Source organism: Nicotiana sylvestris, chromosome 3 (assembly GCF_000393655.2).
Source record: "Nicotiana sylvestris chromosome 3, ASM39365v2, whole genome shotgun sequence".
Lineage (NCBI taxonomy): Eukaryota > Viridiplantae > Streptophyta > Magnoliopsida > Solanales > Solanaceae > Nicotiana > Nicotiana sylvestris.
In genome coordinates this window covers 64,988,848-65,004,640 of record NC_091059.1, presented here as the reverse complement: position 1 = coordinate 65,004,640, position 15,793 = coordinate 64,988,848, and the positions used below count along the sequence as shown (strand labels likewise).

General features: G+C 38.5%; 1 pseudogene; it reads right to left on the bottom strand.

Moving 5' to 3' along the window:
* Positions 1 to 1,180: 1,180 nt before the first annotated feature.
* On the bottom strand, positions 1,181 to 8,279 carry LOC138887475 (uncharacterized; annotated as a pseudogene).
* Positions 8,280 to 15,793: the final 7,514 nt, after the last annotated feature.

Here is a 15,793-nt window from a genome sequence, read left to right as displayed (position 1 = left end):
GTATTTTCGAAAACTTTGGAGATGCATATTAAGCATCTTGATATTTTTAAGAAAATTGTTATACAAAATGGTTTAGTGATTTCTAAAAAGAAAATGAGTTTATTTCAAACTAATGTTCGATTTTTGGATCATAATATTTGCCAAGGAAAGATTACTCCCATACAAAGATCGATTGATTTTGCCTCAAAATTTTCTGATGTGATTACTGACAGGACTCAATTACAGAGATTTTTGGGAAGTTTAAATTACATATCTCTTTTTTATAAAAGTTTATCTCAGGATTTATCCCCTCTATACAATAGGCTGAAAAAGAATTATAAGCAGCCTTGGACTGACCAGCGTACTACGCTAGTTAAAAATATTAAACAACGGGTTAAGTCTTTACCATGATTAACTCTTGCAAATCCGGCATGGCAAAAAATTATTGAAACAGATGCGTCCAATATTGGCTACGGAGGGATTTTGAAACAAGTAAATCCCAGCAATAAGAGTGAATAGGGTTGAAAATATCATCCAGATATATAGACTGATCTGATGAAGATTCTCCTTTATGAAGTATTTTGGTATTTAGCAAACTCCTTTTCCCTAATTGTATCACTGGAGAAGTTGATGAGGATCACGATCCTTGGGAATATCATCTACCTGGGGAGGATCTTCCCCCTTTTCCTCTACCTCTGCCTCTGGTGGCCCACGAAGGGTATAGATAACAAGCCAGTTTATTTAGAGAAATAACAATATTGCATATCATCCCTGATATCATCAGAATAATCATGAATAGAAAATTCATCTTCAACTATGCTATCAATGATTTTTTCAATAATGAGACCCTGTAAGTCTCTATTTAACTTAACCACTTTAAGAATAGTGATTAACAATTCTTCATCGAGAAAAGTTGTGTAGAAATTTATCATCAATCTAAGTATTCTTGGGATAAGAAATCCGGAAGGTAATTATCAATTCCTTTTTTGTACTGAATTTCAAAATCAAAAGGCGCTAGTTGAGCCTGCCATCTAGCAAATATTAGTTTTGAAGCATCGTGTTTGAAATCTTTGTCAAACATATATTTAACGGATTGAGCGTCAGTTTTTATTAAAAACTTTTGGTTATATAAATCGTCTTGAAATTTCAAAACACATTTAACAATAATCAACATTTCATGAGCCACAGTAGCATATTTCTTCTAGGCTTCAGTCCATTTTCCAGAGTGAAATCTTATTAGATATTCACTCTTATTGCTGGGATTTACTTGTTTCAAAATCCCTCTGTAGCCAATATTGGACGCATCTGTTTCAATAATTTTCTGTCATGCCGGATTTGCAAGAGTTAAGCAAGGTAAAGACTTAACCCGTTGTTTAATATTTTTGACTAGCGTAGTACGCTGGTCAGTCCAAGGCTGCTTATAATTCTTTTTCAGCCTATTGTATAGAGGGGATAAATCCTGAGATAAACTTTTATAATAAAGAGATATGTAATTTAAACTTCCCAAAAATCTCTGTAATTGAGTCCTGTCAGTAATCACATCAGAAAATTTTGAGGCAAAATCAATCGATCTTTGTATGGGAGTAATCTTTCCTTGGCAAATATTATGACCCAAAAATCGAACATTAGTTTGAAATAAACTCATTTTCTTTTTAGAAATCACTAAACCATTTTGTATAACAATTTTCTTAAAAATATCAAGATGCTTAATATGCATCTCCAAAGTTTTCGAAAATACTAATATATCATCAATATAAACGATGATAAATCTAGATAAGGGTTGAAAATATCATTCATTATTTTCTGAAATTCAGAAGGAGCGTTTTTCAAACCAAAGGGCATGACATTCCATTCATATTGACCGAATGGAACATTGAAAGCAGTCCTATAAGTGTGCTCTTTAAAAATTTGAATTTGCCAATACCTAGATTTTAAATCGAATTTTGAAAATATATTGGCGTCATATAACCTAGAAAGCAGGTCCCTTTTATTTGGAATAGGGTATCTAATCCATTTTAAATACTTATTCAAAGGTTTATAATTAATAACTAATCTAGGAACTCCACGTTCCTTTTCTGCAGCATTATTCACATTGAATGCCGAACAAGACCAAGGAGATTTTGAGGGTTTTATCAACCCCTTTTGTAACAGACTATCAATCTCTTTTTTGCAGAATTCGACCAATTTAGCGTTCATTTGGCAAGGTCGAGATTTAGTAGGAATATCATCCTCGGAGAAGTTTTATTCGTAAGGATGAGTGACAATGTGCCTTTTTCGATTCCAGAAGGCACTAGGATGATCAGCACAAATATCAACGGCCATCTGTTCAGTAATTAATTTAACTTTTTGCTAGATTTTAGAAGATTGTAGAGCATTGAATATATTCATACTCAAAATTTCTAATTGCAAAGAATCAACATGTCTCAGTTTCATATCAATCAGAGTATTAATATCTCTAGTTACGGGATCTGTAACAAAAGAATAACTTATTTCTTTATCTTGATAAGTAGCAGCAAAAGCCTTCGAGTCTAAGCGAGTAAAAGGGTAAATAACATTAATAAAAGGAGTTCCAAGTATAATTGGAGGGTATAATTGGTTTTTTACCAAAAAGAAGAAGAGAGGAATACAGATTCTATTTTGGCAAATACGAGTATTTGGTAATTTATACTTTATATCTAAAGCATGACCAGAAGCCAATTTTACCAAATGAGTGATTTTCTGAAAATATTTAGTAGGAACAAGTCCTTCTTGAATGCAGCTTACATCTGCCCCACTATCAATCAAAGCTATATCAGTTATAGAAAAATTATTATCAATCAAAATAGTACATTTAATGTGCCATTTATGGGCAGTTACAATCTGCATCATTCCTAAAAACATATCAGATTTTTCATCAATCGGATCATTTCTATCAGAAATTTCTTTTCCCTTTTCATTAGAAAATTCAGAAATTCTTTTAGCCGAAAAATCAGTCGAAAAATCAGTTTGAGAATTAGTTTTCTCAATTTGGGTAATTCGGTGATCACAAATCATTTGATTTTGTTTAAGAGACTTGATATTCCTCTTCAAATTTTCGATTTCGACTTTTAAATTGTCAAAAGAAGTATCTCTACTTGGCGAACTGGTCTTATGAAGACATTTATTAATTTCCGACAAAGAATAAGTAGAATATTCAAATTCGTTCTTTTGCTTTTCAAAAGGTTTTGAATTACTAGAATTAGAACTTGCAGCTAGATCAATAATTTTTTCACGAAGTTTTTCATCAGTAACTTCTTTTAAAAGCTCTATTACATTGTCAGATGTAATAGTTTTCATATTTAAATCTTGAAATTGTGATTGCAATTTATAAAATTCATCATCATCACAAGTACAATTATCACTTTTGCAATTAGTGCAAGTATTATCAATATCTTTACTACTATCAGATAAATCAATTAAATCAATTTCAGCTTCAGACTCAGTCTCAGAACAATAATCAGATTCTGATCTAGAAGTGTATAACAAGCTATAAACCTTATCACGTAACTCATCATCAAGTTCTAAAGTTTTCAGCTTTTGAAGCTTGCAATTTGGAGCGATATGACCAAAATTTCCACACTTATAACACTTAATATCAGCAAGATCTCGCTTAGATCTATTCTTCGCAAATCGAGCAGATTTACGATGAGCTTTTCTAGTATCATGCTCTTCCTTAGATCTATATCTAGACCTCTTTTTCTTATACAGGCTATCAAGGTTTGGATACCTATGATACCTATTTTTCTTTTTCCTACTATGGGTGGAAGTTCCGGGTAAACCGAACTGGGTACAAAAATCTCCTAATTGGGATCTCTCTTTAAGCTTATCTATCTTAAGTTGTCTAGAAAGCTTTAGCTCATTACACAAGTTTAATCCTTCTTGTGTACATACTCCTATAAGTTTTCCATAGGTATAATTCTTAACCCCAATATAATACGTAAGCGGTCCACTTTAAGTGTAGACCATATTAATCTTAATTTGCTCACTGAAAATATAACAAACTACTTCTACGCTCTTTACTCTAATAACAACTTTGAAAAAAAAATTAATTCTTTTTTGATATATAAAAAAATTAATTATTGTGGATCACAAAAAAGGGTCAAAAAGATTCTTTACTATATATGGAAATGTGCCTTATTAAGGGGTTCCCCTATTATATAAAAGAGACCCCAATCATTCGTAACATAATCTAATCATTGGCAAAAGAATATACTATCCTACTTTTCTCTCTTACTGTTCAAACTGTCCGAGCATACTATCCAGATATTGGAGGACATTTTGCGTGCTTGTTTCATTGATTTTGGAGGGTCATGGGATCAGTTTCTATCGCTTGCAGAGTTTTCTTATAACAACAGCTACTAGTCGAGTATTCAGATGGCTCCATATGAGGCTTTGTATGGGAGGCGGTATAAATCTCTAGTTGGTTAGTTCGAGCCCGGTGAGGCTAGGCTATTGGGGACGATAATTTGGTGTTTTGATGTTGTTTTGAGTGTTTTGAAGGTTCAACTAAGAAAAAAATATTTTTCTTTGGTTTATTCTTTAGATTTCCTTCTTAAAAAACCGAGCCAAACAAGTTGGTAATATCAGGGACTCCACCTACCCCTGCAGTTATGTTAAAAGGTGTATACAGGGAAATGGTCACCATAAAGCCTGTAATTCAGTTGTCGATGATGGAATTTCACCGTAACTACCCCTTAATACTTTTCTCACTCTTTCAGCAAATAAGGAGGGGAGACCTTCGATAAACTTAGCTTTCCAATGCTCATATTTATTCTCGGGTAGTTCCATAACACTACTCATAAAGGTATCTTTGTACCATCTAAATTCATTAAGGGTCTTACATCTAAGCTCATTTAGTAAAGTACAGACGGTCTCATGCCGACTGGTAAATCTACTATTGAAATGTTCTAGAATTGTAAGGACAAGGGTATAAACAACATCTTCTCTACCTTTAACTAGAGCGATGCCTATATTATCAACTCCTTCGTCAACGACTGTAGCATTAATAACCGTTGCCTTTTCTTCAACGGATAAATAGTTATCCCACCAACCACGAAGTTGGCCAGTAAAACCTGCAATAATCATTTTGCAAATAGTTCTATCCGTATTTTTAACACTTTTACAGATAGTTGAGTACATAAGAATTCTATGTACAAGAATAGTTAGCTGCCTATCAGTTAAACCATCAAGATTCCATTCACAAATTTCGGAACCGCTGTAAGACGTATTAGTCTGATTCCAATCGCGTTCCTCAATCAACACATCTTGAGGAGTAGGACGGGAATAATAGTAAGTTTTCATTCTAGGCTTGTCAGCATACCTACTATTGGGTTTAACTAAACCCTTGAGTTTATTAAACTCTGACCACATCTCATTTTTATAATCAGAAACAGTCTCAATTTTATCAGCAAAATTCTGTGATAAATCAATTGGTCTAATATTTAAACCAGAAAGCTTTTTATCAAGGAGTTGTGCTAAGTCATGAAGAGATTTAAATTTAAAATCCTGAATCTTAGGAGGTCTTTGAACATGAGTAAGAATAGCTTGATCAATTGATTTGCTTCATGAAGTGGAGGCAATATGAGTTGGCCCTTTATTAGTACTCATTTCTTTTATTAAAACAGTAAAATCATCAAGTTTTTTATCAAGAAAACCGATATGTTCTCCTAAAATTTTGACATATAAACCCAAATAATTATTTTGAGAAATCAATTTATTAATTTCTGCGATACTAACAGCTGCAACATTATCATCAAAAATTTTTTGAAAAGCAGTGAAGGTAATACCGGTATTATTAGGTAAAATAAAGGGGGCTTAGGAGGGTAAATGGCTTTAGTAATATTACCACTCCCATCTTTATAAGATCTTTCTAACACCTTTATATAAAGAGGCAAATAAGTTGTTATAAACCAAGGAACAAAATACATAATTTGATTATGCAAAGCACAAGTTTCGTAAAATTCTTGAGAAATACTGTTTAAATCATCTTTGCTGTAAGCATAAAAAAACCAAGTTTTAAACTGGCTCCATTTATCAATAAAAAATTCTTTTTGAATATATTTTCGTGCTCGAGAACGTGGGCTAAAATCAATTTGGTGTGGAATCATTAAGTACTATTGGGGTCAAAATCCATCTCGGAAACCAAAGGATATCCTTATCAGAAATATTATCATTGTCGTGAACAATATTTGTTTGCGGGTTAACTTTAACCCTTTCGACAGACTTATTACTCACCTTTGTAGCGATAGTATGTAACGAGGCTGCACGATTACGAGCTGGACCATAAACTGACTCAATAGGAGAAATATGTTGAATAGCAGGTAACAGTCTATGATTAGAAAACGAATGTCTATTATAAACAGTAGACTTATCATCAAATTGAATACAAATCCTACCATCCAAATTTTGAGTAACATGCGAACAATCAGTATTTGACAAGTCATTAGTAGTCTTACTTGGGGATATAACCAAATTTAAAGTCCAAGTTGTTGGGAAATTAATTTCTTCCCACCTAATAGGTCTCCTAGTAGTGACCTTGGACCTTGCAAAATTGGTTTCTACTAATATGGTCTGATCCGATGTATCGTATAACTTGCATCAAGGATTTAAAGTGGACAATAATTTTAAATATATTCTATAAGATAAACATATAAGTTCAGAACCAGACACATAATTATAACCATGCGTTTTCACATTTAAAGTCAAGGCATCAAGAACATTAACATCAGAAAGAGATAGTTGCAAATTAGGTTGAGTATTAAAATATACTGGACCATAGGCCATAGTAGATTCAATCGAACTCATCAGAGACTGTCTGAAATTCATATTTCTAGCATCTCTAAGAGTTGCTAAAAAGGTCTCTAGTAATCCTTTAAGGGTTAAAAGTTTAAACGCAATTTGAACCATACCGATATGCAAGTAATGATAATGATGTTTATATAAATCTATATCGTATTTGTTTAACAAATGAATAGTATGTTTAGAAGAATTTAATGCCAAAGACTGTTCAGCCATTTTTATCAATTGTTTTGAAGAAAGTTTATCAAACCAACCATAATAATAAATGGTTTTTATAGAAACTTTAGGAATCGTCCATTTATTTAACAAATCAAGGTTTTGAGGTATATCTACCTCTTCAAGTCTAGTACTTTTAGTACTTGTTTCCCCCAGATCCATTTCAAAAGCTTCATATCTATGTTGAATAGTTCAGATCTACTACATAATTACCATGAAAGTTCCTAGGCTCTGATACCATTTTGCACCAGAATCTAATTGGCGGGCGGTAGTCCGCACGGCCATCCAGATCTAGCTGATCAAGTACCTTTAAAGGTTGGTGGTAGTTCGCACGACCAGTAAAGATTCGAAATATACGGGAATTTTATTATAATTTTAATGACTATATGGAAGGATTTATCCTTTTACCCAAGCAAGGGGCCTGTCTAGGTTCGATACCTACTCTTATTGAGCCCATGTGTCTAGCGGTTCTAACTGTGAAAGAGATAGACCTTTTGACAATTTTAGCGGGCTTTAGAGTCACAACTGGCTAGAAGGAGCCACTAAGGCAAAGTCAATAAGAGTAATACCAGGGTTGACTGTACCACTATCTTGGAACCAAGCCAAGAAATTATATTAAATCCTTTTATATTTTGAAAGAGTCAGGATTCTCCATGATTAATATGCAAGAGAAATTAGTTCTTCAACATAGATATGAATCCGCTTAGCCGGACATTGTCACGGCAGTGGAGAGAAACAAAGTAATTTAAATACTATACAATAAAATAAAATAAACAAATACCTTTAAGGCCGGGATGCAAGACCTGAAGATGTTGAACAGAAGATCTTTATTTACTTCCAGACTAATAATTATAATTGAGAGAGATTTACAGTAGAGAGAGGTTTACAGAGAGATGGAAGAGTTTAGAGAGAGAGGGGAATTTTTCTGATGCCTCTCCCAATGAGAGAGGTCCTCTACTTATAGAAAGAAAAAGAAAACATAAGGAATCTATGTACATTAAAGTGGGTCCCCTATGTGGGTCCCTTATACAGTGTTTCTACTATTAGGAACAATGTATATACTGTTGTGTGGGGTTCTAAACAGTATATTTACTGTTTTAGTGGGGTCCTCGGCGGCTTTACTATTTCCCGCTTTCTCTTTTTTCTAATTTTTCCGTCGTTTGGAGGAAATCTTCCACTTCTTTGATTGCATTATCAGACAATATTCCTTCCGTCATCATAGGTTGAGAATCTTCTTCTGCATCATCATTGCTTGTTTCACTGTGCATTGATGTGTCTGACCTTTTACATTGGTTTAAGGTTTGAAGAAAATTTCGTTTTACTTCTTCCATATATTGGTTTATTAATTCGGTTTTATCTCCGTCTTGAATAGACACTCTTTGTGACGACCCGACACGTCGTCTCATGAGTTACCGCCCTGTTTTCCCCATTTTCTGTTTCTTCATGCTTCGTTATCCGTATCTTGTGTGATCGAGTTGATTTGGAGTGGTTTTGGTAGGAAATGGGACACTTAGTCTCTTTTAAGAAGGCTTAAGTTGGAAAAGACAACTGGACGTTGACTTATGAGTTAGAGGGCTCGGATGTGAATTCTGATGGTTCGGTTAGCTCCGGGAGGTGATTTGCGACTTAGGAGTGTGATTGGAAGTGGTTTTGGAGGTCCGGTGTAGAATTTGGCTTGAATTGGCGAAGTTAGTATTTTGGCGATTTCCGGTTGATAGGCGAGATTTTGATCCGGGAGTCGGAGTAGAATTCCGAGAGTTGTTGTAGCTTCGTTAGGTGATTTGGGATATGTGTGCAAAATTTCAGGTCATTCGGACGTGGTTTGGTTGGGTTTTTGATCGAATGCGTGTTTTGGAAGTTTTAGAAGAACTTAGGCTTGAATTCGATGTAATTTGATGGTTTTGGTGTTAATTGAGATGTTTTGATGATTGGAATAAGTTTGGATGATGTTTTAGGATATGTTGGTGCTTTTGGTTGAGGTCCTAGTGGCCTTGGGTGAGTTTCGGGTGGTTAAACGAACTATTTCATCTTTGGAAAAGTTGCAGATTTTTGTTTAGCTTCAGCTGTGCACCAGAAAATTTCTGGTGCGAGGAGTCCGGTTTGGAAGATCATATCTTGAAATATAAAAGGAATCAGAACAAATGCAAAACATGAAAGTTGTAGATCTTGCATTCTAGTTTCGAGAAAGTTAAACCATGCATGATTTGGATGTCCTATCAGAATGTTATGATGAATTGAATATGGCTGGTGGATCAGTTTTGACAGAATTTTCTGATGCACTTTAGAAGCTCATATCTCGGAATATATAAAGAGTTATATGGTGTAACCTATCAAATGAAAGATCTTCGAGTCTAGTTTTTAAATATTCAAACCATTTGTCATTTGAATATTTCTACAAGGCGTTATAAGCATTTTAACAAAAGGTGTACAACAGGGAAAATGGTAAGAGGATGTACAACTTGCACAGCGCAAGGTACACCTCGATGAAGCATGGGCAAAATGTTTTTAAGTCCTCTTGTCCGCGATTTGGGTCCATTTTTCAGCCATAGCTGATCATTTTGAGAGCTTTTTGAAGGAGATTGAATATGGATTCAAGGAGAAACGTTTGGAGGTAAGAATTTCGGACCTAAAACTCATTTATATTGTGAAATCAACCTAGAAAATCATTGAATTCTTGCTAAAAATGGAAGATATATGGCTTGGGATTTTGAGATTTTGATTGGGGATTTGGAGAACCATTTGGGGTCAGATTTGAGAACTTTTGGTATGTATGAACTCGTGGGGAGATAAGGAACTCATTGATGTAAAAATTTCTGAATTTCGAGAAGTGGGCCCGGGGCTCGGGTTTTGCCAATTTCGAGAATTTTGATATTTTTTGATCGGGTATTGTTTCTTTAGCATAATGTGACATGTTCTTTGTGATTTTGGTCAGATTCAACGCGCGAGGAGGCCAATTTGAGAGGCAAGGGCATAGCGAGCTAGAGCTTTGGCCAGTTTGAGGTGAGTAATGATTTTAAATGATGTCCTGAGGGTTTGAAACTCCGGATTTTGCACAACATAGTGCTATACTGAGATGAGACACACGATGCATGATGAGCGTGGGGTTCATTGCTATTGGGGATTGTGACTTGGTCTATCCCAATTGATATTTTCACTACATTTTGACTAAGACTTATGCATTGTCGTCCTGACTTGGGCTAGTTGCCATGTTTGGGGCCTTGTGCCGACCTGTAGAACCCTTATGTGATTTTTGACTGGTTTTCCTCACTTATTTGCTAAAAATCATATCCTCAGTCATGTTTCTAATTGTTTTAAATGATATGAACCGGGTTATGAAATGTTAACCATAAATGAGAGAAATATGTGAGCTGAGATCCTTACCTTATATTATTATGCCCGAGAGGCTGTGATTATAATGACTTAGAGGGGTTGAGGACCCAATAGTGAGGATATTATATATGATATTGGATCGGGCTGCACGCCGCAACAAATACATATATTGGATCGGGTTGCACGCCGCAGCAAATACTTATATTAACCAGGCTGCGCACCGCAACAAATATGCAAATACATATATTGGATCGGGCTGAACGCCGCAGCAAATACTTATATGGACCGGGCTGCGCGCTGCGGCAAATATGTAAATATATATATATATATATATATATATGGATCAGGCTGCACGCTGCAGCAATATAGCGCTTGGGCTGTAGGAGCCCCTCCGGAGTTTGCACACCCCTAGTGAGCGCAGTTGACTATTATTATTATAGATCGGGTTGTGCGCCACAACGATATACGGATCGGTCTGTACGCCGCAACGGTATATATATATGTTTCGATTTCGGTTATTGTGAGAAGTATATGAATTGAGTATTGAGGGTAAGAAATAAGTAAATGAATAGAAATGCTCGAGGAGCGAATTTATACTGGATTAATGCCTGTCAAATTACCTATTTTCACCTGGTTCAAAGAGTTTCATTCAATTTTCTTTACTACTTGCTCTTTAAATGGTTTTACTGCTTTGATATAGAACTGCTTAGTGCCTTTACGTGATTTCATACCGTCAGCCATTATTTATTGTTATTACTCACTGGGTCAGAGTACTCACATTACTCCCTGCACCATATGTGAAGGTACAGGTGTCCCTGAGGTGTAGAGCGAGCTTTTCTGCCGTTCAGTTTTTCATCGGAGTTATTGAGGTAGCTGCATGGCGTTCGCAGACCCGATTTCTCCCTCTATCTTTCTTTACTGTTCTGCATTTTAGACATATTTCTGCATTAGGCTGTTGAAACCTTGTATTAGAGGCTCAGACTTGTGACACCAGATCATTGGGCATTTGTAGAGATTTCATTATGGCCTTCCACATATTTCAATCTTTTATTTCAGACTTCTACTTATATTAAATTGGTATCTATTTCTGAAAATTGGTAATGAATTCTAATAAGAAGAAATTGTGAGTGGTAATTGGTCGGGCTTGCCTAGCATCGTGTTGGGCGACATCACGACTGTGATTGGGGTCGTGACAAGTCGGTATCAGACCCTAGGTTATATAGGTCTCGCGAGTCATGAGCCGGTTTAGTAGAGTCTCGCAGATCGGTACGGAGACGTCTGTATTTATCCTCGAGAGGCTACAGAACCTTTAGGAAAAACTTCATATTCTTGAAATTCTTGTCATACGACTTTGGTTGATCCGAGAACTAAACTTCAGTTATCCTATTCTCTCGCAGATGGCGAGGTCTCGTGCTACTGCAAGAGGTGGACGATCACCAGTGCCACCCATTGAGGCCACTAGAGGCCGTGGACGCGGTCGTGGTTGTGGCAGAGGCAGGGTAGCGAGGGCAACACCTATTGATCCACCAGCTGCCCCAGTTCCAGTCCAGGCACCGGCAGTGCCTATTGTGATTCTAGGTCTACAGGAGACCTTGGCTCAGATCCTGACAGTTTGCACTGGCGTAGCTCAGGCAGTTTCTGCTACCACAATAGCGGCTACTTCACAGGTCGAGGGAGGCAACCAGACCCCCACCGCTCGCACACCTGAGCAGGTGGTACAGGGATTGCAGACCCTGGAGGCACCTTCAGCTCAGCCGATTGCACCAGCTCAGGAATTTGTAGTACCAGTTATGCTAGATGATGAGCAACGCCGTCTTGAGAGGTTTGGCAGGCTCCAGCCTCCGTCATTCAGTGGTGCTGAGGGCAAGGATGCCAGGGTTTTCTTGACAAGTGTCAGCGGATGCTCCATACAATAGGGATACTTGAGACTAGTAGTGTGGCATTTACTACTTTTCAATTTACTAGGACTGCCTTCACTTGGTGGGAGGCATATGAGAGGAGTAGGCCGGTTGGTGCAGCGCCCCTTACTTGGCAGGAGTTCTCCACTCTCTTCTTGGAGAGGTATGTACCACAGTCCCACACGGAGGAGCTACGTAGGCAGTTTGAGTGGCTAAAGCAGGGAGATATGACTATGTCTCAGTATGAGGCAAGGTTTTCTGAGTTGGCTCGTCATGCTAGCTGGATGGTTCCGACCGATCGTGAGCGAATCAGGAGATTTGTTGATGGCCTTAATTACTATCTTCGTATCTTGATGACTATAGAGAGAGTTTTGGGTGTTTCATTTGAGGAGGCAGTTGATATTGCTCGGGAGATTGAGATGGCTCGCCGGTAGGATAGAGAGGAGAGGGAGGCCAAGAGGCCTCGAGGTTTTGGTAGTTTCAGTGGTGCTCCATCTAGGGGCCAGTTCCATCATGGTAGAGGCCGTTCTTTCAGGCCCGCTCAGTCGGCCCGTCCAGAGTATCGCGGGGAATCTTTAGGTCGTGGTTATCATGGTTCTTAGCAGGGTCAGCCTTTACTAAGCGCCCTCCCAGCTCAGAGTTCATCTCGTGCTCCATCAGTACATGGTTCTTCCATAGCAGGTCATTCTACTGGTCCTTCTAGTGCCAGAGGTTCCCTTCAGTCCCTACCTCCAACACCGGGTAGTTGTTACGAGTGCGAAGAGTTTGGGCATATAAGGAGATAGTGTCCTTGACTTCATGATGTTTAGTATCAGCAGAGGGGTCAGCCCTCGTCTTCCGCTCCAATTATTTCACCACCTGCCCAGCCAGCTAGGGGTGGAGTTCAGGCAGTCAGGGGTCGCCCAAGATGGGGAGGTCGATCAGGCGGTGGCTAGGCCCGTTTCTATGTTATTCCAGGCCGGACAGATGCCATTGCTTCAGATGCTGTCATCACAGGTATTGTCTCAGTCTACCATAGAGATGCTGCTGTATTATTTGATCTTGATTCCACCTATTCTTATGTGTCCTCATATTTTGCTCATTATATGGGTACGCCCTAGGAGTTTCTTTTTTTACCTGTTCACGTATCTACCCCGGTGGGTGATACTGTTGTTGTGGACCGTGTGTACCAGTCATGTGTTGTGACTATTGGGGGTCTGGAGACCCGAGTTGATCTATTGCTATTGAGCATGGTGGACTTTGATGTTATTTTGGGCATGGATTGGTTATCGCCGTGTCATGCTATTCTAGAGTGTCATGCTAAGACAGTTACCTTGGCTATGCCGGGTGTACCGCGGATCGAGTGGCATGGTGTGACTGATTATGTTCCTAGCATAGTGATTTCTTTCTTGAAAGCCCAGCATATGGTTGGGAAGGGTTGTCTGTCATATCTAGCTTTTGTGCGAGATGTTTGAGCTGAGACTCCTAGTATTGATTCTGTCCCAGTTGTGAGGGATTTTCCCGATGTATTTCCTGCAGACCTGTCGGGCATGCCGCCGGACAGGGATATTGATTTTGGTATTGACCTGGTGCCGGGTACTCAGCCCATTTCCATTCCGCCATATTGTATGGCACCAGCAGAATTGAAAGAGTGGAAGGAGCAGCTTCAGGAACTCCTAGATAAGGGGTTCATTCGGCCTAGTGTGTCACCTTGGGGTGCGCCAGTTTTATTTGTGAAAAAGAAAGATGGCACAATGAGAATGTGCATTGATTACAGGCAATTGAATAAAGTAACAGTGAAGAACAAGTATCCTTTGCCTCGCATTGATGACTTATTTGATCAGCTTCAGGGAGCGAGTGTGTTCTCCAAGATTGATCTCCGTTCGGGCTATCACCAGTTGAAGATCAGGGATTCAGATATTCCTAAGACTGCTTTTAAGACTAGATATGGTCACTATGAGTTTCTTGTCATGTCTTTCGGCTGACCAATGCCCCAAAATCGTTCATGTATTTGATGAACAGTGTATTTCAGCCTTATTTGGATTCATTCGTCATTGTATTCATTGATGATATTCTGGTGTACTCGCGTAGTCAGGAGGAGCACGCAGAGCATTTGCGTGTAGTGTTGCAAAGATTGAGGGAGGAGAAACTTTATGCGAAGTTCTCCAAGTGTAAGTTCTAGCTCGGTTCAGTGGCATTCTTGGGATATATAGTATCCAGCGAGGGTATCCAGGTTGATCCAAAGAAGATAGAGGCGGTTCAGAGGTGGCCTAGACCATCCTCAACTACATAGATTCGTTGCTTTCTTGGGTTAGCAGGATATTATCGCCGGTTTGTTCAGGGATTTTCATCCATTGCATCGCCCTTGACCAAGTTGACTCAGAAGGGTGCACCATTTGTATGGTCGGACGAGTGTAAGGAGAGCTTTTAGAAGCTCAAGACAACTTTGACCACAGCTCCAGTGTTGGTTTTGCCATCAGCTTCAGGTTCATACACCGTATATTGTGATGCTTCGAGAGTTGGGATTTGCTGTGTATTGATGTAGGAGGGTAGAGTGATTGCTTATGCTTCTCGTCAATTGAAACCCCATGAGAAGAACTACCTTGTTCATGATTTGGAGTTGGCTGCCATAGTTCATGCATTGAAAATTTGGAGGCACTATTTGTATGGCGTATCTTGTGAAGTATTCACGGATCATCGCAGTCTTCAACATTTGTTCAAGTAGAAGGATCTTAATTTGAGACAGGGGAGATGGCTAGAGTTGCTTAAGGATTATGATATTACTATTCTGTATCATCCGGGAAAGGCCAATGTAGTGGCCGATGCTTTGAGCTGAAAGGCAGTAAGTATGGGGAGTTTGGCGTACATTCCAGTTAGGGAGAGACCCTTTGCAATTGATGTTCAGGCTTTGGCCAATCGGTTTGTGAGACTAGATATTTCGGAGCCCCGCTAGGTGTTGGCTTGCATGGTTTCTCGGTCTTCCTTATATGATCCCATCAGAGAGCGCCAGTATGATGATCCGCACTTGCTTGTCCTTAAGGACAGAGTTCAGCATGATGATGCCAGAGATGTGACCATGGTTGATGATGGTGTGTTACGGATGCAGGGCCAGATTTGTGTGCCCAATGTGGATGGGCTTAGAGAATTGATTCTGGAAGAGGCCCACAGCTCGTGGTATTCTATTCATCCGGGTGCCACGAAGATGTATCAAGATTTGAGGCAGCACTATTGGTGGAGAAAAATGAAGAAAGATATTGTGGGATTTGTCGCTCGGTGTCACAATTTTCAGCAGGTGAAATATGAGCATCAGAGACCGGGTGGCTTACTTCACCAGATGGTTATTCCCGAGTGGAAGTGGGAGATGATCACTATGGACTTTATTGTTGGACTTCCACGGACTTCGAAGAAATTTGATGCTATTTGGGTGATTGTGGATCGACTGACCAAGTCCGCGCACTTCATTCCTGTATGTACTACCTATTCTTCAGAGCGGTTGGCAGGGATTTATATCCGGGAGATTGTTCGGTTGCATGGTGTTCTAGTTTCCATCATCTCAGATAGAGGTACTCAGTTTA